Source organism: Mugil cephalus, chromosome 17 (assembly GCF_022458985.1).
Source record: "Mugil cephalus isolate CIBA_MC_2020 chromosome 17, CIBA_Mcephalus_1.1, whole genome shotgun sequence".
NCBI lineage: Eukaryota > Metazoa > Chordata > Actinopteri > Mugiliformes > Mugilidae > Mugil > Mugil cephalus.
In genome coordinates this window covers 5,562,590-5,585,803 of record NC_061786.1, presented here as the reverse complement: position 1 = coordinate 5,585,803, position 23,214 = coordinate 5,562,590, and the positions used below count along the sequence as shown (strand labels likewise).

The window sequence follows — 23,214 nt, the reverse complement described above, 5'->3', positions numbered from 1 at the left end:
ACAAGAGCAAGACAACATGCGAAGGTTTTTCCTTTACGTAAAGTGAATTTGGAAAATGTGTGGACTGCATTACAAGCAAATACTGAATGTGCTGCATAAGAAAAACATGTGTAAGATACGGGGATGGTCATCTCAAAGTTTAAGACCAGTGTCACATGTTTCACGTGAGCAGGAGTGGATCTGGTCCCATATCTGCTGCACCAGCCTAGCTACACTAGAAGCCATGAACAAGCTATCACCATGAATTTATATCAGACCTTTATACATCGCATTAAATGGTAATACAACTTGAGGAGAAACATTCCACATTCATCGCAGGGCACGCGAGTCAATCTGTTTTAATGAACATCAGCGGCTCTTCTGCATAAGCTCTCTCAAGTGGAGGAAAGATTCAAGTCTGCTCCTTGATCAAGTATCCCAGGCTCATTTTGCTAAACATGATTTCATGAACCCTGAGAGATTCCGCACAAGATATTATACATAGCTTAGTAATTTGGCCCACAATGTAACACGCAGTAAGCCAGCAACTTCACTGCATCTTTGAGTAATTAATCCCCTTGTGAACCACAAGTTAGCCTCTCAAAGAGTGAAAGAGTGTAAAAAAAAAAAAAAAAAAAAGCCTTCATCTACCAGGCTCCTCTCTGAGAGTTTAGTTTTGGGAGCGTGATACCTTCTTAAGGTTTGAGACTTTACTTTTTGATTATGATTATATTAAGGACTCACTCAGGTCACCCTGAACCTTCTCTTTTTTATGCTTCAGCATCAATATGACACCATAGCAACAGTGACAGCACAGCCCTTCACAGGCCCTAATGCCGTAGCTTGATGTTCAACTCCCCAGAAATGTAATTACAACGCAGCTGTAACTGGTCCATGTGGTAGTAGCAGATTTCCACTTTTGTATTTCTGGCTGCTTCTCCATCTCCCCAGTATTTGAATTGATTGTTTTCCATCAATAAACACAAACACACGGAGGAAAGGTTAACTCAGGAGGTTCAGAGATACATTTGTTTGACCTATCTTTGGTTTCAGTCGCTATTCTTGGATGTGAAATAGGAAGTAGAAACAAAAATGAACCAGGAAAAAACACACAGCGCTGACAAGCGTTCAGGTGGCTTTTTTTTACAGAGAGAGCCTGACTGACGAGCGCAAGAGTATAAGTGGCGTGGTGTTTATGATTAGGTTGTGGTCCTGGTCTCATCATCAACCCAAACTAAATGGCATGCCTTTATCCACTCCCACCTGAATACACAATTGCACCAACATTGTCTTGTTTCTATTCATTTTCAACCTCTCATGTAAAATGCATCAGCTATATGCTGAACTCTTGCATGTATCACCATTAGATTGCACATGCACGCTTTAGTTCAATGCATGTATCTTTGACAGATGTTTGTTCGTCTTGTTCACCCTGCTGCTCTGTTCTCCTCCTCTCTTCTCTCTTTTTAGTCTCTACTTGGATGGCCTCAAGCTTCTTCTCAAGGTTTTCGTTCGGTTAAAATGAAGCTTGCTCTTGGCACCGTCACCTTCGTGCTTGCTCTGCCGATTTCAGGCTCTGGGTTCTGCAAAGCGTCTTGAAACTATTTGTGTTTTTGTTGACACTTTCATTGACACACACTAAATAAAACTGAAATTGAAAGAGTGTTGCTAGTGTATGACAGTGATAATGCCGTCCCTCTGCTTCATTCTATTTGTCAGTCTTTGTTCCTGTGTCTCGTTGGATCAGGTGACAGATGTGTGAGTTCTGCTCGATTAGGAGGAAATTAATATAATTGAACATAATTAGGCTGCAATTTGGTACCTCGCTCTGACACATAAAGGTTTAGTAGTGTAAAATTAGATACGTATCTGAACAGGGCCTTATGTCATCCTCGGTGTGTGTGTGTGTCAATGCATGTGGCATGTTGCCTTTAACGTGTCATCACTAGCCACTGCCTAATCACCAGAGTATTTAGGTTAAATACAGATCACCGCTGTATGTGCATGCCCACGTGCTTTTGTTTGCATGGGCGTGTACACACGTATAGATACTGTACAGGAATAACCTATGCAGAAATAAGGCAAATCACAGCTTGGGCCTTCCTGTATGTGATCATGAATTCATAAAAACACCTGCATGCCTATTTTGTACGCCTCAGAATAGGTGTGACTAATCAAAATGTATCCGTCAAAAGCTACTTTGATCATTGAGAGTCAGAGATGATGATGATGAGTGTGTAAAGAAGTGGAATTACATTTACCCTATGATTTGTTTGAAACATATCTTTTGTTAAATGTGCAATGCCGTCACGATGTGAATAATTAGCCATTTCAACATCAACAGACATCCCCATAATTACTGAAGGTGAGTTTTTATTTTTTATTTTTTATCACCATAGGCTCCATGTTCTAAGTGAATTCATATTTCTTCTTGGATTAATAAGAGAATAAGGACAGCTCTTCTGCCATGTCTTCCTTTAAAATAATTTAAATATGTAGCACTGTTGCGATGAACTATTTGCATATTACAGTCTATTAACTGGGAGTCATTTTCCTTCAAAACAGTTACACAATTTTTGCTATTGCTTTGCTTCAACAAGACATTCAGTTTTTTTTATTTTGCTTCTTCTGTTTTTTTTCTAAATATTAGCCAGCCCTCAGGAGATAAGAATGCTGGGGGAGCGGCTCAAATTCGAATTACCAGTGTAATGTAGATGGATCTCCCCCCCCATAACCAGAGCTTAAAACTCAATCTGTCGACCTCAAAGGACCAAATGTGCTGCCACACTGTGTTTCTGAAAGCTGGCAACTGGATTCACCTGCCCTACAAAGGAGATAAAACACTGTGTAGTGCTCAATAGAAAGCGAGCGTTATAAAATTATAGCACAGTCGAGAGTTTAAATTCTAAATGTGCGATCCTGCTGCTTAAACTGCCGCAAAGCTGACATAACTGAGGCTGAACAGACGGCTAATGCTGTATAGTGGTGAGGTGGAGCTGTCCGTGGTGCTGAATGTACAGCTAAAGCTGAGCACAGAGGACCAGTGTATGCATTGAACACAATGTTCTGTAGGCCAGGGAGCAGTGGAGAAATGTTAGGTCGACTCGAGCACTGTGCTGAGTTCTCCTTGCAATTATTCTAAACACAAAACTGGTTCCTTCTAGTGAAGCACAATAAATAAGGGACAGGTGAGTAGAGAATTCCATAACATCAGTGTTTACTGCCTTAGGCTCAATGAAAAGTATGTTTTTCATTTCAAAGTTCTACCTAAATATATCTTAGAGGATTTAACACATATACATAGATGACACGAATTAATGTCTCAAAGACAAACTCTGGGTTGCTACATATCTACAGTAGATTACATAAGAGAAGGATGAAAGGGATATAGAGTATGGGAAGATATGATCTTTGTGTGGGCCTGCTAAATGTTTGTCTGCAGCTAATAAATTCTAGGATGGCCACTGATCTCATTAACAGACGCTCCAAAGAGAAAGGCAGTTAAAATTTGCTCTATGTTGCTCAGTAAACAACATTTTCACATCCCTGCGAAGGATCACTCAAATCTCTGTTTCACTTACATGACCTGGGTCTTAACACTGTTTCACATTCAGAAGAAGAAAGAACGTTTTTTTCTTATAATGCATCCAAATGATGCATATTTTCAGATTCCAGTCTAGGGAAGATCATTTTCTAGGTAGAGATGGGAATATTGTTGTCGTGGTGCAGTAGCCCTGTGGACAAAAGTGGTGTCACAGTTTTGAATTACTTTGCCCGATTGCATGTATCGCCCCAGTGCCTTCTTGTCTTTGGAGCTCAGAAATCCAAACATCTGGAGACTTCACAAAGGTTCACGGGCTTAGTGGTCGATTCCTAGACAGAGCTGCTGATACTCACACAGAAGCAGCACGTGCTCCGTAGAGACACACTACCACAATTCAGCTTGGATGATCACATTTAGGTTGCGGTTCTGTCCCCTAGGCCTCTCGGTACCATTGGTCCGGACTGTTGCATCGGATCTATTGCACATGTGCCTGGTGCAGATGTGCCTCTGGGACCAGGGAACTCATCTCAAGCAGTTCCCTATGGGCCGTGGTGGATGCCTTCAGGCAGTTATAGCTAGTCTTCTGCTGGTGGGAGAGCAAAGGGAAAATTGACAGAGGAAGTGCAGCAGAGCCAGTGATGCATCTCCAATTAGTGGTGGCAGATCCTTCTGACAGGGTGGAAGGTGTATTGTATCAGTGGCTTATCTGTGTCCTGAGCTATGGGAAGAAGCCTTATCGCGCTGCCATTTCTTTCCATACCTTTAATACATGCTGACATTTCTGGTGTGCAAACAGTGGGACAGGATGAGGATGGACAAGCTTGCCTCTCTCAGTTAAGTCCCAGCCTGCTGGGTGGACTCCTGGGGAGTTGCACCGGGAGAAAAGTCTCAGCTAATCAGAGTTTTGGCGATGCTGCCTAGAAGTTTAAATATTTGTTCATTTGTCATTTTGCCCAGCAAGTCCAACACGCAGACTTCTTTGTCTCATTTACACTGCGGATTCTGATGAATGAATGTGAGATCTACTATGACTCTTAAATCGTTTTCTCACTCGTTACTATTCCTGGGCGCCACAAGGTGCTGTGCAGTTTCCAAACAAAAACATTGTCTTATTAACTATAATTACCAAAGCAAACCTGACATCGGTGGCATCTCACCACCCACTACATCAGCTTTTCTGGCCTACAAGATGAGATTCATAAACACAATCTGAGAAAATATTTGTATTAATAGGCCAGTCAACACACATAGTAGTAACAGTCTCTGCTAGGTGCAGTCAAAACACAAAGAGATCCAGTTCTGCTTCTCTGTACCTGCATTGATTGACATTCATTAGAGCCTATGACACAAATGGTTTTAAGTCATACTTAAGTCTGCAGCCTTTGCTGACAGTCTGTAAAATAGGCTTTTACAAAACGCATACACATACACATTAAGAAGGCGTAGGCAGCACATTTCCTGTCCAGGGAGTTGACAACATATTTCTCCAAAGAGATCAGTCATCTATGTCCATACATGGGCAACCGTGGAGCACTTCCTGTCCAAATGTTCCACATACATCAGCAATTAACAATGGCATCATGGGACGTAGGGATGAAGAAAAATAGAGAGAAAGAGAATGAAGAGGATCCAGGGATGGATCTGAGCAAAAATCCCACGTAATCTAATTTCTGAATGTACATATCGCTTTGTCTGTTTACTCATTTGTTCAAGTCAAGATCATCACCACTATTTTTCATGGACACAACAAGCAGTTTCCCTACTGTCCAGGCATCGGCTGTATTGTATTCAGATAATAACTGATGAGCAAAACATGCTGCATGGGTAATCATGTAATCTTGTCTAATCATCCCTCTCGGACCACAGAAAGCACTGACAGAGCAAAGCTTGAACCTGACCTGAAAAACTTTTTTTTTTTTTTTTAAAAGATTCCCTGATTGAAAAGTACTTTTATTGCATGATAATTTAAAAAAATCATGTATTCTGCTGTGTCATTCCATCTTATCCAATTACAATGACGTAACTATTAGCTCATTCCTCTTAACTCCGATACAGCAGTTAGTAGAATCTGGAAGCATTTTCATCCATATCAAATGGACCTTCAAGTAATATGCTTCATGAACATCATTCTTTATTTGTCAAGTCAGTTTCTATTGCACTCTGCATTCGACTTTTATTGAAGTGCCAACTGGGATTATCTAGGGGGAAGGTCTCCTTTGATATGTCAGATCTTTTAACATTTTCAAGTAGCTGTGCATTTTTTTTCTGAATGGAACTTCAAATGTAGATGTAGATATGTGATGTTATGCTAATGTTAGGCCTTGGAAAAAAATAGCTGATATACTGCAGCGAGGGTCTGGAATGGGACTTGGGCCAAACTGACATTTTTATTTCAAGGTTGGTTTCTGTAATTTTGACGCATGTGCCAATTTTCTCATAAGTTTTGTATTTGTGGTTATTTGATCCTGACATTATGATGATGAGAGTTGACAAAAAATAAATATAAGTGCAGTGTATGATCCAGTATTTCTTTATAACTGGTGGAGCAGAGCGCAGTAATTAAAGTAAACAGCAGTAATTAAATGAAAACGCAAATGAGTGTGATGGGTCATCGATCTCGTGGCTGCAGTGATCAGACTCTGGCTCCAAAGTCAGAAGATGCCGCTGCCTGCATCCCTGGGAAAATAGTGTCAGTTTGGCTAATACAAGGAAGTGGGGACACATTGTCTATATTTATATACAGTAGTCTATGGATAGGACTGTCACTGTTTGGTGGAGAGAACAGCTTTAGCGAACTATTAGTGTTTTTCTCTTCTTATTCTGTCACTGACAGCTCTTTGTGCTGTTTCTCTGCGCAGGAGTAATTTTCTTTTTCTGCAATTTTATCTTATTTTTTTCTCTTTTAGCTCATGCTGTGTGATAACATGCTGAAGGGCAGCCTTAAGGATGGTATCATCTGCACAGCTGAGACCTGCATTTTACAATGTAATAATGCCTTCAGGATGACTTTTCAACCATTTCAGGCTACCTAAACATAAATGACACGACTAATGAGAAGCAACATTATGCAGAATGCAAACTCAGATGCAGCTTTAATAAGAGACAGAGTACCTTCACAATAATGATAATATAAAAAAAAACTGCCCTACACCCTTTCTGTCAAGAATGCAGTATGTTCTGGAGCATCTATTTTTACCGCTGGAAAGACAGGGAGATGGAGGTTCAGAGAAAGAGAGACTGGGAGGGAAACAGCAAGCACTGAATGCAGTGGTAGAAAGGAGAACGAAACCTCGTAATGTTGAACCGAGGTGCTCCATAAGACACGAGGTAAAGAGAAGGAGATAGAGTGAGAGAGACTGACCACAGGCTGAGAGACGAAAAGAAGAGATAGTGAGAAAGAAGGAGGGGAAATCTGAGAGGAGGGAAAGAGTGAACACACCAGAGCAGTGAGAAAGCACCAGGCACGTCGGTGGAGGCACATTTAGCTTAAGGGAATGCAGGAATAGCATCTGCAAGCTGTCTGAGTGAACACATGGGTGTAAACAGAAAAATGGGGCCATCTAAGTCAAACGCAAATGAAGAGCTTGATGCGCGTTAATGAAATGGCTAATTTAAAAAAAAAAAAAAAGACTTATCAGAGAATGGACATGAATGTTGTTAGTGGAGGCTTTTGGGTTCTATGGGTTGAGGGGAGGGGCCTCTGTGGATCATCCCACAGATACTTGATCAGTTTGGTATCTAGTGAATTTGGAGGCCATGTCAACACCTTGTGCTGTTTTTAATGCTTTTTGAATTGTCATTTCTTGATTTGACATAAAGAGCTCACAGATGTCACCACAAAGTACAGACATCTTTAATTAGAGTTTTAATGACTCATTACTGGAAAGGAGAAATTTGGATCTTTTATAGGCAAAACTGTTAATATTCCATCAAGCCAGCCCAACCTCCCCTCCTATGCCCAGGTAAAGATCCGCCGGGCCAGTCTCATCTTTTGGGTGGTGATGGACAGAAGAGCAACGGCAATGCAGCACTAACTTGGCCCTGGTCGGCTGTAGGAGTATCCAAATGCCTGAAGCGTTTGCTTCTCAATCTTGGTTGAAACACACCACATAAAGAATTCTAAATGCAAATTGTGTATCTAGACAGATTCGGCAAACAGCTTCTGTGTAAAAGGAAAAGTCTGCATAACTGGGACTCCCAGGGTATTTCCACTACAAGCACCTTCTGCAGTTCATTTACAGTCCATGTGAGGATGTAAAGAAAGGTTACTTGAGGATACATAATTCCATTCCATTACAGCTGCCAGACTCATTTTCTGATAAGAATTAAATCTGGCCATGCCAGGCTTGTAAATATTCTGAGATTTGAGTATGTAGTCAGCATTAGCAGTACCCCAGACTGACATAAAATGAATTTATTATCCCTAAAAACAATCATGTTTAAAGTTGCAGTTTCATTGTTTATTTTGCACTCTATTGTACCCCCCCCCCCCCCCCCCCCCCTTTATATAAATAAAGTTTGATTTGATTTGATATATTATATGTTCTCCGAGTGATACAATGTATTACTTCTTTGAAAATGGTGTTAAAATATTCGGTATATGTAAGCGAATGTTCAAATAAACTCTAATTTAGGAGATGAAAAAAAATAAACAAACGGTACTTAGCTTTCCATTACCAGGTATTTATGAGGATGCTGTGTGGGTCTGCAGCAGGTTCTTTTCTGGCTAAGGATACCCAGTGCAAACGTGATGAGTATGAGTTTCTGCATAAACACTCTCACAGGATAGTGCGAAGTGAATTCTAATTTAACTCCAACTGTAGGATGGTAGGGAACACCAGTGTGCGGCAGCTGCACTCAAAAGAGTTTAGCTAAGGTGGGAATAGTAATATAGATGTCTGACAGGTGAAGATAAAGTGATGGATACGATGCTGACAGAGGAAGATGAAGCTGTAATGGTAGAGACAGAAATAGAAAGACAGACAGAGGTGGAGGAGAGGGCGACGGACCTGGAGAAACAGGCAGAGGCGAAGGGAAGGGAGGCGACTACATCATTAGCAAAGGCAAGACATTGTCATTTATTTGCAACTGAATACTAAGGTGCATGCTTTATTCATTACTGTGTTGATATTAGAAGTGTAATATCTATAAGATTTTTGTCATTTAAAGGAGTTTATGTGGTTTCAATATCCCCTCTCAAGTCATTATAAATTATGTTAAGAGTAACTTAATAGAGCACTTTCTTTCCAGTGAACATACTGTATATAAATACTTTCGTCGCTGGGTCATGTGGTGAATCACACTGTTGTCAGCTCATTAGACTGTGATTAACAGGCATTCGTTTAAATGAAAATCATCATGATTGCCACTTTATTCTCTCAACCTTTTATCCCAAATCTAAATATTTTAGCAATACCAAGCCATTATACCACATTTCCATGTTAATTTCACATTTTATGATTCGAAAGGTCACACTAATTAGAAAAAAACAAACAAAATGAAAACCAGCATCTTTCTGTGATGGGTGAGAAAAAATAGACAGTGAGGTTAGGGACTAAGGTTAGGGACTAACCTCACTGTCATGTCCATTTTTTCTTACCCATCACTGGCCCGGCTGTGGGCTCTCAGTGAAGAATAAACAAGCATGGCTACCCTCACATCCTATTTCACACATTTCCTGCGCACGGTGAGTAAATAACAGATACATAGGGTACAGCCAAGTATTTCTGAGAGGAAATCAGAAATAATATGAGGATGTACAACAAGATGAGGGAGTGATAAAGACAGAAATTCACTTTCCGCGTGAAAGATAACATACTGGAGGCCATTCTCTGTGAAATACTACTACTTTTCTAAATCTCATAAGCAAGAACGATGAGCCCAATGAAACTAAGAGGAAAATGAGAGACGTTGTCTGTTTCATGAACATGTAACATCATTTACTCTGGGCATTCCAATTCTGAAGATTAATACATCGCTCACAATGAACTAATTCAATGGGTGTAAACAAAAGATGACTAGTGGTACCTGCCATGGTAGCTTTGTCTTGTTTAGGCTCAAAAATAAAGCCTCTTTCATTTCCGATTAAGCAGCCTTGAGGTTGTTAATGGCCTCTTTTTCCTTACCGTCTTTCAGAATCAGCAAAAAGGGGGAAAAGACATTGTGTATTCTGTGGAGAGTTGTAACGAGCCACTCACTCTGTCCCTCAGGAAAGCCCAAACTTTCACAGTAGTGTTTTGGATACAAATGCTGATTTGTGTAATTGCCTCGCATCTTTTTTTGGTTAGGTTTAGGCAGACAAATATTTTAGACTGGACTAGATTAGATAGATACTTCATTTATCCCGAGGGAAATTCAGTGTCCAGTAGCTTCATCACATAATAATAATAATAGTAATAATAATAGTCTAGTTGGTTCATCACAGGGGGGCAGTGTATAGTCTTAGGGCTTGAGGGACAAGCTGCCTCCTTAACCTGTCCATGGAGCAGAACAGAGACAGCAGCCTGTGACTGCACAAGCTTCTCTGGCTGGACATTGTTCATAACGGAGTTTATTCAAGGTCCCTGCATCTGCCATTGATGTCAGAGACTCCAGCTGTGCCCCTACCACAGACTCCGCTTTCTGTATCAGGGTGCAGTTCCCCAACCTGACATACTAAGGTCTCCCAGTGAGATAGTCCATGTTATGACTAAATTCATTTGAGGTGTTAAGTTGATAGGACTTCAATTTCCTTGAGAAGTAGCAGGTTGGCCTATCAATACCATCCTCAGTTTCCTGCAACAAAACTGCACCACCGCACACATTACTGGCATCCACCTGAAGATTGAAAGGACAACCTGGACGTGGTGCAGCCAAAAAAGGGGACCACAAACAACAAGATCGTGATATTCTCAAATGCAGCTTGACACTTGGGGGAGCACACAAATTTAGCTTCTTCTGGCTTCACTACCCCAGCGTGCTCGAGGTCACCCGACGCGGTGTCAACCAGCCTAAAAGCAGGACTAGCCTAACTTCAAGAAATTTACATGACACAGCTGAGTAGCTTTTCTGTGGTTGGAAGTCGCGATGACGTAATTCTGTTCAGACAACTTGTCAGCAACCCCACCATAGGAAGGAGAGCCAAAACCTGACCTCCAGGACCAAACTCACAAGGTCCTGCTCTGTGATCGTTAAGTCTTTTAATTTTTAACTGTGCAGTTGTCAATTTCCCTCATGCTGGCTCACCTGCCACATCAAGGCACTGCCTAAACCCATTTACATAATCCAACAGATTTACAGGTGGATCAGGTCCCTTCCAATCTGCTTGCAAACCCGCAAGCTCTTCTGTGCTACATCTCTAGTCATCTCTAATCTCTAGAAGTCTAATGAGGAGCCGCTCCAAACCAGCTTCGCTACAAACCAGCTTTTAGGCCAAAACAAATAAGGGGAATACACCAAAGATTATGAGATGACAAAAGGCTAAAGTGACGCAACCAAACCAACAGGGCAGTTAAGCAGGGACCACAGCAGCAGTTATGTTATTTCCAATGTTTTTCATCAACCCTTCCATCCACCCCAACCTCCTCCTTATTCAGACTAGCTCTCTAACTCTGTGACGACATTACAACTCCTATTTTCTGTCTTTGCTTCAACAATAATTACTACCACCACTGATTGGCAGTGACTGTGTGAACTGCAGAAGCCCTAGGGTCTCCGCTTAATGTTCCATTTTCAATATTAAGCTGCTCTTAACAATAGGGCAATGGTACATTTCAGAGGTGTGTGGAAAAAATCCTTCACATGGACAGATGAAAATGTTGCTCTTATTGTCTGTGATTGTGAATACATTTTCAAATGTCAACAATTGATTTTTAAAAGAACGCTGATGGAATGAAAAGGTCAGAATATACTGACATTTCCGGAGGGCATGTACCAGAGAAAGCTTGTAGCTAATCTTCACGAGAAAACAAGCAAGCGTTTGCCCTCATTTTTGGTCTGATACCATAATAATTAACTTTACAAGATGAAGGTGAAGTAGTTTGAGAATACTACGTGACTGAGAAGAGCACTAATATCTCCAGCACTAACAGTCTGCGTCTGTCTGACAGAACAAACCAATTGGTGTTCTCTAATACTGGCCTACGATCAGCTCTCCATCTGTAAATGCTTCCAATGTAATAAAGTCAATTTAACTTACATAAATAGCCCCCAACCTTGCCAAGGAAAAAAAATCCATGGCAAGTTACATTTCATCCTAACTGCTTGGCCAACTGTGCGATTTCAGTCTAATATTTTAAACTGTTTACATTCCACATTATAACTTAAATGCACTGAGTGGTCTCTCCTTAAACTTGGGTTTGTTTCAAAGTTTAAATGTTAAAATTAAAATGTCAAATACCACTCTCAACTGTATCCATGTGATTTCGTGTTTTGTATCTATGTGAGGCTGAGGCTAAGTCTCTAAAGACCCAAAGTCTGCTTCAGAAGTGTTCAGCATGACTAACAGCCGCACACAACAGCGATGGCGGGGAAGAATGAGATAGGGAGAGAGGCGTGACTGACTAAATACCTTAGGGTGTGTGTCCTATGTATTTGCCTTTCCTCTCATGTATGAATTATCCTGCTCCCCTTGCTCTTTTCCCTTTTATCTCTCCTCTACCCCCTCAATCCCTACACATCCTATTATCCCCATGTGACCAGAAGAGGGGCGAGGGGGCTGCCCCAGGGGGTCCAGGCGGTCTTTCAACTCTCCAGGAGAGAGACACGCGTTGAAAGGGCTGCCAGAATTCTAGGTAAGGAGGAGGTTAACAGAGGAAGGAAATAAATGGATGGAAAGGGAACCTGCGAGGCAGATTTCAAAGGCACATTATGACAGGATGTAAATTACAGGTATATAAACAAAAAATGGACAAAAAAAAGATGGATTCACCAGTTTGTTTTTAGTGTTTTGAAGCTCTGTCATCCATCCATCCGTCCATCTATCCATCCGTCCATCCAAGTGAGTAGGAGACTTGACTTTGAGTTTGATCTGTTTTGCTGTGCAGTCAAGGGTGACAGCACTAACACACGTGCACACACACGCACACAAGAGTGAACCAGCTCCAGCTGCAGGGTTGCGAGCTGAATTCCCCCATCGGCGTAAGCCTCTTCCCTGAGAGAAAGCACTGAAAAGCGTGGCACCGTTCATTAAAAGCATAAAACAAACACAGCCTGCTGTTTGATCTCTCATCACTTTCCCTGTCTCACCTTCTCCCTGAAGCTATGAGAAAGTTAAAAAAAATAAATAAAAATAAATCTCGCTCTCAGTCTGTATGCACACTCACAAGACTGGATGATTGACAGATGTCGCGAAGGGAGATGGAACCAGGTGAACCGGAACGCACACACTCACACAAACTGAATGCATTTTCACAGCGCACATGCTGCACTGTACGTATCTACGCATGCCTATTTTATTTTCACCTCCATTCATTTTTTAATTTGACAATTCGACATTTCCAGGTTATTTGATCTTGGCGTTTTTCTGCGTAGTGGATGCTGGTTCCCTCAATAAATGTGCAAGTACATGCTTCCAGTGGACATGTTGGTGCAGCAGTGAGCACTGATTCATACCTTTGTTGTAGCACAGATCTGCATCGTGTTACTTTTTGCCCTTATTGCCTCCAGATGGGGGCACCTGCAAGTATCCATCTGCAACCCAATTAAGTAAACGGGATTCCACGGCCTTGGTCTTATTGTTTTGAAGCAGTTGCATATGCCTCTTTTTATTATTATTATTTATTACTACTTCATGCTCTAATGCAACAAAAATACAAACACAATGTAGCAAGGTTTTTACCTTTTTACTAAATCAGAGCAAATATGGCAAATGATGTTTATATAGCACTTTTTATTGGTACTCAAATCGCTCACACATACATTTACCCCAGTTCCGCGTCTCTCTGAAGGACACTTAGGCATGCGGCATGTTTCCGGTACTGAGCCGCTCTTAATCAAGGGGTTTGGAGAGCTAGCTAGTTTTACAATATATTTGTTTTCAACACCTTCCAACATACGCCTCTCTTTTCTTTCCTCAGATTCTCCCTCTGCCCTCCTCCACCGCCCTGCTTCTTTCTAGCTGAGTTCAGCACTCAGCTCCATCCCAGAGGGACATATTGAGGTTAGAAGTGTAGATCTAACAGCCGGCTGAGGAGAGAAAGGGGGGGAAGCGGGCAAGGGAAAACTGTGCTAGAAAGGGCAGCAGCACAGTCCCGGGGGGGGGGGGGGGGGGGGGGGGGTTAGAGGTGCATTCCTGACAGAGAAAGACTATGCGAAGATGACAAGCTACCGTATCCCTGCCCGAAAACATCGGCAAGGAGAGGAAATTGAAGACTCAAAAAGAGGTTGGTAAGGTAACGTGTGATTATTTATCTAAAGGAAGTACTGGTTAAGACCACAGGCGCTGCCGATTTCCATAGCAGAGCCTAGTTAAACAGCCTGGTTTCCACTGCACCTTCACTCAAAGAGAACTAAATCACGCTATTCAGGTTTCTGCTACAAGACTGAACGAGGATAGATGCGGCCAAAACGCTAATGTAGTTTCCACTAGGTCTCGAGTTATCACAACAAGGCCAAACCTAAGCTAACCTGGCACTCAGGTGACTGCTCCAACGCTGCTTTCAATCAGATCCAGCTTGTTTCTCTTGAACTACTTTAAGGCCACCGCCTGGTTTCATCTAACAGGGAAAAGAGATTTTCATTAAGAATACGTTTAGCAAAGAGTCCCAAAAGGCCTCAAACTTTTATTAAGTCTCCGCAGCAGAACCAGTAAGTCTGCTGTTCGGGGAATTTCATTTTCTTGCTGAATGTTAGATGAAACATTTCATACCACTCTCTTGTCTGTAACAATAAATATTAAGTAAAGCCTGGAAGGTCATCTCTTTGGTTAGGTTTAGGCAGAAAAACAGCGGATGCTATGCACATCAATAATATGTAAAGTTAATACAAACATTCCAAAACAGTCTTAATGCCCAATGTTTTGTCAACTCATCCATTCGCCCCAACCTCCTCCCCAGTCAGACTAGCTCTATAACTACAACATTACGCATAAACGCCAGGTTTCCTTCTTTGATAAAGTCATCATTATTACAGCCACAAATCACTTTATTATTATTTTATATCTAAAGAAAAAAATGTTAAAAGCAAGTACATATGTTTTTTGAGTACTTATGAGTTGGAACTTCTATTTGGCACAGTAATGGCCAACAACATTCAGTATATATACTGTATGTATTCATTTTGTGCCAAACATGTGCCCGGATACATATTTATTTATTTAATCCTTGGACATAGGCAGGTTGTTCCCATATTCTTAGGCGTAGGTGTTGTGTCTCATGTAACATGCAGCTGGACAGCAAATAGTTAAAAAAAAAGAAAAAAAAAAGTAATGAGCTTACCTTCAGAGATGTAAAAGCAGTTTACACACTCTGCTTCAGGATTCACATGTTACCGCAGCTACAGCATCATGGACAGTGGTGCAGGACCAAAATATTTCGCTGGGTTTTTACTCACTACAGAACAAGACAAAAAGAAAAAAGGAGAAACTGGCATTAATACAACAACTGGTGGAAGAGTTTCTATATTTCCACGCATTCTGACGGCTTTAACGTGTTGCTTCAGGGAGTGCTGTTTTTTGAAAATGTGGCTCGGCCTTCTTGCCGGGTAAAGGTGAGCATGGTTCTGCAGCGCCAACTGTGTTTAAAAACAGCCTAATTATCAATCAGCTGCATCGCTGCCTTTCAACTTTGCGCCACTGAACCAAGAAGCTAAGTTGAGATCACACGTCCCGTAGACTGATCCTCCCACACAGGAAATCTGCCCTCGCATGCTGCTGCTACTGGATATCAATGACTACAACAACCCCGACTATTGATCCAACGATATCCCTCTTCCTTCCATCTTTCCTTCATCCCCTCCCTGCATCTCTTCATCTACCCATCCTTTTCTCTTCGTTTCATCCCATTTTTTCCCTTCCCTTTCCCTCCCTCCCTCTCGCTTTTTCAGCCTCCCTCATTCAAAGGATAGAGGACACCGCTGAAACAAAGGCAGCTTCTGTAGCAGCTGAGCCAGCAGGACGCGGAGAAGGAGGGACGGAGAGATCAAAACGAGGCAAGGAGGAGGAGAATGAGGGCAAAGAGTAGGGCGACGCTAGCGAGAGTGAGTGGGGCACGGCTAAAAGGGTGAGAACGATGAAAGACGGAGGGAGGTAGAGAGAACGTGGTAGATGCATGCGGAAATGAAAGGGATGGAAAAAGATAGATGCAGAGGAGAGTAAATAGATTGCTCTTGCATCAATAATGTGCCGGGGTCTGATATCAGCAAGTTCACAAACACATGCGCGCACACACCAAACACACAAAAGAGTTATCGCTCAGCCCATTATGAAATCTGCCCAGAGCAGCACAAACACACGTACTCACATGCAGAGCATCTTTTCTAAATCGGACCATTGGATTGCTATCATTTAGATCTCAAGTGGCATGAAGGCATTAGAGTACTGTAAAATAAACACTACTTAAAGCCTTCAAAAGAAGAGACAGCAACATATCGGCCTTTGATAGATACTTGTAGCTAGATAACCTGAGCTGGATGAATGGTGCTGAATTTGATGATTTTCTTCTCGATGTGACCTTGAAAAAAAAAAAAAGCTAAAAGCGCGTGGCGGTAAAACTGAACCATCAGCAGAAGTATGCACAGCCCCACCTTCTGCTGCATGAAAGGGCAGGAGCCTTACATTAAAAAAATAAATAAATAAAAAATAATGATAAAAAAAGACGCGCCACGTTTGAGTACATGCAGTATAAACCGTGCATTCAGCAATCTGATTTGACAAATTTTTTGTCATATGCATCGCCACCAAATAAGACAAATTACTGAATGACCGATTTAGCAAATTAATCGCAGCCCGCTCCCTCCCATAAATATTTATTATTTATGAACTTTTAAAATGCCGTTACGCCCTGGAAATGACCCCGAGAGGAACAAAGTGTTTTGCTAATTTGCTTGCGCAGCACAATCGAGTCCAAGGCTATTACGTAAGTCCTCGGCGAACTTTCTCGCAGCAGACACAAACGCAGAAGTCAGCAGTCTAATCTAGTCTATTCCACGTGAACGAGGTGCACATAGACTGGGAGAATCTTGTAACTATCCTTAAAGGCTGGCACCAAATAACCATCATAAACCGTGAATCGGTGCTTGGTTTAGGTTCCCAGCATGAAAAGACATCCGGCACAGTCTAATGAGCCTGCATCCCTAGGGTGAGGCTACAATTACAACACGTTAGTGTGGACTTTGCAAATGCACGTGTCGTTTAATGAAGCCTGTTTAGATACCTTGGGAGAAAAGCAGCAGTTACCTCATTCAACATGGTATTCCCCTTGACGATAAAATATCAGAATGATCCCTGTGTGAAAGAACAATTCCAAGTCGTCCAAACACATGATTTTAAATGATTTATCATCTCATGCAGCTGCAACACTAGAAACAGCTTTAACTAGGCTGAACAGCCATGGGAAGTCGACTGAATTACAACTTGTTTGTTTTTAATCTTAGAGTTCGCAGCGTGGCCGGCGCACACTTCACAGACTTCTTGCAGTCAGGCAGCGTGCACCAGCATATCACAGCAACGTGATGCCATTCAAAGTGCCAAAACCACTCGGCATGGTTGCACAGATGACAGCTGTATGACAGCACTCTGTATTTTGGAGAATAAATAAACAAAAAATCACGCTTATAAATGTCTTTTATTCCCCCCCATCGTGAACTGTATCTTTAGACATGTTGTTCCTCACACAAGAGAGAAAAATGACCTACACAAAAAAAAGGCCAAGGAGACAAACCAAAGCTCTTCATTGAAAAATGATGAAGAACGATCTTTGTGAAAAGCTTTCAAAATGTATTCACAAGCTGTTTTTGTTGTAAAACTGGGGCCAACAACAAGGTTTGACTCACAACCTTTGGCTCATTTCTGAAAAATGATGAAACCACAAAGTACACCTTCCAGAATGATTATACAGATGAATTACCACCTTTCTGTTTGCCAGTGTTTCCAACATAAACTGAACATCAGAACAATGTGGATTTTGTGCATATTAGAATGCGTTCATTGCCTTTCAATGGACCCTTTCAGTGAGCATAGCTTAGCATAAATACCAGCATGTTTTGTTGTCATGATAGATAAAGCCATGCCATGGCACAGGGAATAAAGGGTTAATAGGTTCATGCTACTTAAAGTTTTTTTGTTTTTTTGTTTTTTAACCCCAATACTATTTGTTATTAGGTAATATTAGTTAATGTAGCAACAAGTGATGAAAAAAATTCTATCCCTAATAAAATGTACAAATTACTACATAAATACTGTAAATTGCAAACACAGCAAGTTTAATGGCGCTTGAGGAGGAAGGATTTATGTGTAGTCTGATTTACTGATAAACACAATTTCTTATTGATCTTAGGCTGTTTGATGATGCTTTAGTCTTTAATCTGTGCTGCAGATAGACGAGTCTCACATTGTTTGCTGTCTCAATGAAACGTATCCCTTAACGTTTAAAGGTATCATCCTCTTTTGTCTAAAGGAATTCAGCTGTTTAATCAAAATTCTTCTGTTCTGCTAAAAAAAAATAGCCTTTGAGTTTGCTCGGCTGTTGTTTGTGGCGGCCCCTTTAATAATTCCTGCCATTAAACCTGAAAACATCCGAACCAAACACAAACACAGATGTCAGTTAGTGGAATATATGCATGCCCTGTAAACTCCGTCAGAAGAAGGGATACAAACCAGACCGCTGACTCCCTCAAACATGCACACAGTCCATTAGTTAGCCAGCACCGTTTGCTGTGCTGTTACTTTGCAGCACGGGTGCTTGGGTATAATACGTGAGATGCATTTTCATATGTGGAAGCGATATCCTTGCGGGATCACATGGCTGGAGCTTGTTTGATGTGTGCGGGAGGAAATGTGCCATGCACGAAAAAAATCACTGTTTATGTAACTTTTCTCGTGTGTGTTTGGGTTTAATGCTTGACTGAGTCCTCGGCTAGAGTTCACTGCCATCCAGCCAGCGAGTCACTATTCTGAATTATTGAAACGGGTCAGTAAGCAAGAGAACAGTGTCTGCATTAGCGTGTTTGCAATTGTCTGCCTGTGTACAGCACGGCTCTGCAGGTATAAATTGCACTAAATAGGAAAGTTGATTTTTGTGCAAATGTAAAAAAGAAAAATGAAAATAAATGAAGGATTAGGCATGTTTCAAATAGCTCAACTTCCTCAGTGCAGAAGCCCCACCTGTGACGACTGAATGACTGCTTTACAAATAATCATATTTAACAGTGGGAACAATATAGGCACTTCAGAACTGCTGTTTTCTGCTTTGTTGTTGTCCTCACATGTTTTTTTTTTTCATTTTATTATTCTCATTCCAGCCAAACTGCAGCCAAAATAAGTAGTGCAGCAGAATAAACATCAAGGGTAACCACTGTTCCTAGATGAGATAAATATAAAGAAGGCCAGCGGAGCTTCTGATCTGCGCTGCAGTAATATTTAACTCACCAATGCACCAGACGCACAAACAAAGTCGTCGGACCTTTTCTTTTAATGTGAGCTTTCTCTTTTGATTTTGGTTCGGATCCTTTACTCGCAGCAACAACAGAGACAGAAAAAACAAAAAAAAGTGAACAAATACAGTAAGGCGGTGCTCGCAGGAAAACTGGCAGAATTAGGCTGAAAATAAATTATTTGTTAAGCACGGGTCCCAACAGCAAACTAACAAAGCACACAATAATTAAGGTACCTCAAATATTAACAATAAAAACAATATGAAGCACTGGACTTACGCTACAAAACATCTGATCATCTGTGCTGCATGTCAGTAACAGTTCACCTTAACTTTACCACCAAATTATGACAGTCCTACACATCTATCCTCGTTCACACAGCACACACACAAATGCAATCCCCACAACGCAACAGCCGTGCCAAGTTTAGAAACGTCAGTACATCTCGCTATTTTTGTTAAGCGCTTTCCAGAACTGTCGTCGTGTGACTGATTGAATTATTCCTTTGAAGAGCGTTCTACAAGTGTTAAAAAAAAAAAAAAAGTTGGGATGAAAGCCAAGCTCTTTTTTCCTTGATGTTCAAACTTGTTCATCCAACTAATCTCGAGAACCTCTGAAGCGTTGGTGCACCATCTGCATAATTTGGACGAAGCGTTTCTATACGTCGACAGGCGTTCGCCATTTCATTACTCTTTGCCTGCAAGCGGTGATTGCACCGCCACAGTAATTGTTTTGTTTGCGTTCATATGTTTTCCTCGCTTCTGTCATTCTTCAATTTCCACCTGTATCTTTTTGTTGCTGCGCACGCCTTTGCCCCGAGCGACAATAAAGATCGCCCTGACTCAGCTTTTCCAACAAATGCACCGTTGCTGCAGAATTGCGTACAGCGAACTGGAAAGATGAGTAAGTTTAATTAGTGCGGCGTTCTCTCCCTGAGTCAAACCCACACGTTTAAAAGCATCAACTCATCCAGTCACTCTGGAAGCTAGTAGTGTACTACCGAGAGCAGTTATGTAACTGAGGTGTGGTCAGTGACTGGCTGGTTATACAACACAGCGCGCGAGAGAGTGCATTTTAGCAGGCAAGCGTAAATGCATTTCACCACTGCGAAGCTGCTTTCACCAGCTGTGAAACTGTGCGCAGTGCGAATAAACCAAATTCCCTCTGCAAATACTCATAGACATCAAACACAAAGACAACACAACAACCACTAGCTGTGATTGTGCTCAAATGTGGTGCCAGTAAATGGTTAAGTCCTGATTTACATATTGTCAGACTTCAAGTGTGGGTTTTGAAAACAGATCGCAGCAGCTCGGGACGTGACCTGGACCTGGCAACAGCTGATGTTATCTCTGACTTCGCAGCATTTGATAATTTGGCTGTTCACTTTCTGACAGTGAACTGAAAATGAATTAGCGAGGCCTCTGTACTTTCCTTGAAATGTTACTCATGACTCACCACACTGTATGGGTTGCTTCATTTCAACCCATTTGACTCGTGCAGTTCCCACAGAACCAGCAGGAGCTGATGAAAAATCATGCCATTGGGATTTGACTACAGGTAAACGCAAATGTGCGCTTGAATCTAAGCTATAGTGTCGATGTAGACATATTACAGACTCAGTTGTACCGCAATGCTGTATCAAAAACCACCACCATAGTAGCTTGTATGTGTGTATGTTGGTAAAGGAGAAAGCCTCAGTATCACCAAGTGTATTGGGTTCAGAGTTTGCTTTGTCTGGGGGTCATTGGCTCAGGTCTCTCTTCTTTAAAATTAACGTATGCAGATTGGTTTCTAGGTTTGCTTTCCATGGGTCTGTTTCATGTCTGCCTTCTAGTGACCTCACGTCCCAAACAGTTTAGTCTGTGCTGTCTAGATGGTCAAGTATATAAGAGAGGTCAGAGGAGGACAGAGGAAAAGTCACTGCCCACTCTCGGGGCCATAATGGCTAAAAAGAAAAACAGCACATATTTTTTAATCAACACCCATTTATGTTTGGTATTTCCTTTTAATAAATAGTAATACTCTGATGATTATTCAACTGTCACCTATCAAGTAATTATTAAACTGACTGATTACTTCCAGTCTGATAACAGGTAACCAAAGCAAGAATTTAGCTCTATGTGTCCTGCAGTAATATCACCTGCTAACTCTCCAGTCTATTCAAAACCTCCCGCAAAAAGAATAAGACGTAGAAAAGCAACTTTGCATTATTCCCAGCTAATATAGTCACATAGCTGTATCAGGTGGAAAATCCAGAAGAGAAGATAGTGTTTGTATATGTGTGAGCCAGTGTGTGTTGTGGGGGGTGGGGGTCGCCCCATCTGGACCATCTCTCATTCATACATCTGTCATTTTTCACCACCTCATCCCTCCATCTCTGTGACTGTTACCCGCTCCGCCCTGTCTCTATCTCTCCTTCTCTCTCTCTGCACCCAACCATGTATCCATCCATCTCTGCCCACCCAGCTCCCTCTCCCTACCCATCATCCCTCAGTGCATCTGCTTCTATCCGCCCCCTTTGGCTGTGCTGCCATAATGGAAACCCAAAGAGTCCTAGAAGGAGCATGTTCTGACCCTTTGTTGCGATCATCAACCACTGCTAGGAACTTTACAAAATTTGCCTACATATCTGTTATAAGCGAAGCACGTTCCAAGATTTTACTGTTTCCTCATGGTAAACCACATTTGCACTCATGAAGACGAATGCATCCAACCTGTCAGCTGCATTCTAAAGAGGAATGAACACGGGTGATGAACAAGCTGTAAAAGTGAAAAGGCTCAACATTAAGTCATGAATCAGCTTGACTTGCCTGTTATCTGCTGTTGGAACAAAATGCAAACTCAAAATCTAAGCAAATGTAACAATTTATACATTTCAAACGTCCTTTAGCAAAGCCTGTTTGCACAAATTACAGTCATAAAATAACATGGTAGTTAATGTGAGCAGTCGTGGTTGTTGGTGACCATATGGCACCCTATGTAAACCAATAATTTTAAGCACTCGGTTCCACTTTATTCATTTCATTTGTCTTTATAAAAAATATGACCACTACCTGAAAAAAAAAAAATCTCTGATCACCCGGTGCATACTCAGTGTTATGTATGAGACACACAGGTTAGAAAGATTATCCTGCAAGTGCAGAGTAAAAGCCTTGAGGCCATACCTGTGTGCGGTTCTGCTTAAGTGGCACTTAGCAGCACCAGCTGGCAGGCTCATTTCACCTTTCACCAGGCAGCTCCATAAAAACACAAACACAGAGCATGAGAATGAAACAGAGGCAGGGCAACGAAAGTGGGCACCCGACTCTTTCAAACTTCACCGTCTCTCCTACACAGATGCACAGTCAGCATACACACACACACACATACAGACTAAAGTTGCTCTCGGTGTAAGCAGTGTTTCCTCTAAAATCCTATTGCTGGCAACTTTTCTCCACTTAAGGACTTTTCACAGTAACAGAAGCAGCAAAAAGACATCCTGCAAGCGGCCGCGTTGTTGGCTTTAATGTCTTTCCCAGTGTCCCTTGAAAAAAAGGTGCTGAACAAATGCTTCTACATCTTTGCCTTGAACAGCCCGCAATATTCTGTTTGAAGTGCCGCTTTTAAAGTTAAAACTGTCTGAAAGATATATTGGCTTTTTTGCTTTGCTTGAACTGAATGCCTTTGTTTTAGCCTGTACACTGAAGAGGTCTGAAAGAGACTTTTAATAAGGTGTCATTATGCTATGGCATGTTTCATAGATACAGTCATCTTTTTCTCAGGTTTATTCACTTTTTATTGCATGCAACAGAGATGGGCTGCTTGTACAGTCGATGGCATTCACTGTGTAGTGTTACAGTTTTCCCCCTATTGGCGAGATGCATTACATTATCAGGTGCTTATCTGGAATTGGGTCACAGAGGCAGCAGTCAATGCAAAGTTGCTTAGATGGTCTGATCCCTAGCTACTTTCTCTAGCTCTTGCTGGGGGATTCCACCCTGTCCCTGAGACAGAAGGGATCTGCATATAATCCCAACAGGATAATCTGGGTCTGCTCTGTGGTTTGCATCCAGTCCGCCCATAATACCTCCCTATAGGGAAGCATCCAGGTGTCATCCTAGTCAAACGTGCAACCCCTCTCA

General features: G+C 41.7%; 1 protein-coding gene across 2 annotated transcripts in view; it reads right to left on the bottom strand.

Moving 5' to 3' along the window:
* Positions 1–23,214, bottom strand: part of lrfn5a (leucine rich repeat and fibronectin type III domain containing 5a) — a 114,308-nt gene that overhangs the window by 47,705 nt on the left and 43,389 nt on the right. For both annotated transcript variants that reach the window (XM_047611933.1, XM_047611932.1), the window contains one exon: positions 14,938–15,051. The gene's annotated coding sequence lies outside the window, so the exon portion shown is untranslated. The remainder of the gene's footprint in view (positions 1–14,937; positions 15,052–23,214) is intronic.